Source organism: Monodelphis domestica, chromosome 4 (assembly GCF_027887165.1).
Source record: "Monodelphis domestica isolate mMonDom1 chromosome 4, mMonDom1.pri, whole genome shotgun sequence".
Classification (NCBI taxonomy): domain Eukaryota; kingdom Metazoa; phylum Chordata; class Mammalia; order Didelphimorphia; family Didelphidae; genus Monodelphis; species Monodelphis domestica.
In genome coordinates, this window is record NC_077230.1 from 276,976,177 (window position 1) to 276,979,674 (window position 3,498).

Genomic DNA, 3,498 nt, shown 5'->3' on the forward strand with positions numbered 1-3,498 from the left:
AAATGTAGAACTTTATGCTTTTCCCTGTCATGTTTTATCTCATTCAATCAGGGTTCTTGAGATCTTTTGGAATCCCAATTTTGTCAGACATGACTTGCACAAGGTCAAATGGTAACAGAGTCTGGCACAGGGTTCCTAATGTATAGTTAATACTTCCCCTTGTTCTCTTTTCTCCTGTTCAAAAACCTTTTAAGGCTCCACAATGCCCATCAAATAAGTGATCATGACATTCAGGGGTCTCCTCAAATGGCTTAGAATTAGCTTCATTACCTTATTGCTCAGTTTTCTGCTAATTGACTCTCATATCAGCCCAGATTGGACATTCTTGTTTCTGAAAAGGAAAATTCTTACCTTTCTACCTTTTGTAAATCAGTTCTTTATTCTTAGAATGTCTTTACCTTGATATCTTACTCATTCTTCAAGTCCTTTATCAAATGAGACATCTTCTTAAGTATTTCCTGGTCCCCTCAAACACATGTGATCTCTCTTTTTATCTTTTATAATTTGGAGTGTGTGTGTGTGTGTGTGTGTGTGTGTGTGTGTGTGTGTGTATTCCAGCATTTCTCTTAGGCAAATTCTGTCATTTCCATTTTTAAAAATATTTTTCTCACTCCCTTCCACTTATATGAAAAGTTTCTTGAGGTTTTTATATTACCTATTTTTGGGTACCTCAAAATACCTGGTATGGTATTCTGTAACAGGTGCTCAAAATTATCACTGAATTAAATTTTAGAAATGATGTGATAAAGGAGCAGTTTGACTATATACTGTGGTAACTTTGCCTGTTGAAATATGGTCATGTTTTGACAACAAAGGACCACAGTTTGAATCTTGACTCTGTAACTTATAGCTTCAAGTAATCTAGGTAAAGTCCTCTTACCCCTTTGAGTTTCAGGTTTTTGTCTGTCAAATTTAGAGGTTGATTTGTATGATCTCCAATTTTCCTTCAAGGTTTTAATCCTATAACATCCCTTTAATTAAAAATTGTGTGTGTGTGTGTGTGTGTGTGTGTGTGTGTGTGTGTGTGTGTGTACTGTTTCCTGTGTGAATAATGGATGCCTATTAATGAAATTCCCTCTTTTACAAAACTGATTCAACTTTTAAGGTTTGGAGTTTGTTGTTGTTTTTTTTTTCCTTTCATAGGAAATGTATCCATTATTCTCGGGATGGCTGCTGCTGTCATTGAGACCATTGTTTTGTTTCTCTTGTAGGCATCACACAGCTCCTTTAATGGACCGTATACTCTATGCAGAGAGTTGATAAACCTAATGGACGGGAAAAGCATTGTTGACTCCTCTGACTTTGGACTGACTTCCAGAACCCAGTGCCTGAGGAAAGTTAGAGTTTCACTTTATCCTGAGCTTGACTTTCCCAATAGTCCTACCTCAAGGTTAGGGGTGATGGATATATGAATGGGAGATGGCATCCTCCTGAGAGTTGACTCTAGGCATCCTGGCAGCCAAAGTTTATCTTTGTTTCTCAGCGAGGTTCCCCTATCTTCACTGCCTGGAGTAAGGGCCTGAGAATACTGGAAAACTTTGAAGAGTGAACATAAAGCTGAAGACTCTAAAGTCACAGTTTTGCTTTCTGGCATTAGGAAGAAAAAAAATTGGACAATGGAAGATAACTGCATATTGTAGCTTATTGATTAATTAATTAATTAATTGTATTACTGTGACCCAACAGTGGGATTAGGAGTAAAAGGATCTGGCTTCAATTCCTGGTTCTATTATTTATTGTCTGATAACCTTAGGCAAATTGCTTAATCCTCCTTGGTCTCACATCTATACTCTGTAAAATAAGGGCATTGGAAGTGATCAGTATTGTCAAACCCAAATAGAAACAGATCTCTGGTGCCACACACTGACTTGGAAAACCACAAATTAACATTATGTCGTATTATGTGTTTTTATTTATTTTATTAAAATACTTTCCAATTACATTAAAGAAATTTGGACAAACCTGGGCAATTTTGTGGGCTGGTCCTATGGTGAGCTTGATAACCTTTGACTAGAAGACCCTCTGTGCTCTCTTTCAGCTCTAGACCTGTGATGCTATAAACTAAGCAATAATAGAATAAAATTGACTGAGAAAAAAAAAAGGTAAAATGCTTCAGATATTTAAGAGCAGTTCTGTATCTAGTTATGAATGGCCTAATCTTTTGAATGGAAGAAGAAATATCTTCTAGTTGTTCAGTTCACAATTGGAGAGTTGGGTGAAAGCTACCTTTGTAAGTGAGATGTTTTCTAGTGAGGACTAAAGAATCAACTCAGGAATGTACCCTGGTGGTCAGATCCAGGTTAAGTTAAGTCTAGAGTGGTATTTGCACAAGCCTGTATCTCTCAAGAGCTATATAGGTCATGAGTTAATACAAAGCCAAACAGAAAACTCACCTATCTTCACAACTCTCTTCTAGCCTAACTATGAGGATAAAATGAAAGGGCATAAAAAGATGAGCATCTCTGAGTATATCCAACTAAGTGTGCCCATGCCTTATTCCTGGAATTGGGCATGTGAACCTGCACTGACAAACTCAGATAATCCAATCATGGAATCATTCAAAGTAGAACATCCCTTAAAATAATCATATAGACTCCTTTAAGAGGCAATAACTGATTAGCAGCAGCCAAACTCTCTTTGCTATTGCTGTTGTTGCTTCCCTTTTTGCCTCTCTGTAGTGTCTACTCATTGTTCCTAGTTGCACCTCTATTTTGAAAGAGTAGGACAAGTATAACTTTTTTTCTACAGGACAAGCACCCAGATAACTGAAGACAGCAATTGGAAATCTCACCTCTTCCTCACAACTGTCAGTCGTCTCTTTCTAGGCTAAGATCCCCAATTCCTTCAGGATGGCCTGATCTCTAGCCTCCCCATCATCTTCTTTCCATCACTTTAGATATGGCTTCCCTTGGCCAAGAATCAAAAGATGTACATTAAGGTCTCTTGCTCTGCCTTTTGGTAGCTGCTCCATCTTGGGCAACAACAATGACTGGTAGACAGAGAAGCACCTTCCTAGATAAAATTAATCACTGTTTGAAAAGAAAGGTAGCAATAAGAAAAGAGTTAAGCGGCTTTCCATGGGTGATTAAGATGATGAGGCTGCAAGAATGAGCGAAATTAGGGATCCATCTGGGGTCCTGGGGCTTGGTATGGGGCTACCATTGTTTTATGAAGAAATAAAGACACCTGTGCACTATTCTTCCCAGGAAAGTCAATCTGTTTCACATTTTAAACCTGACTTTTTATGCAAACAGAGAGTTCCTACAGGGTACATTGGCTGAAATCCAGAAGCCCTGGGCCATTCTCTTCTTATGCTATATTCTTCCCACCCCCAACCTCTGAAAAATACACTTAATTATAATAACCCAATTCTGATATTCAGTCACTATTTTTCTTAACATTTTGCAACTGCTAGTTTGACTAGCAAGGACAATAATACTAAAAAAATGCTTGTTTCTTAGCCCAAACTGGCTGGATGTCAGAAAATGTTGCTAGTTG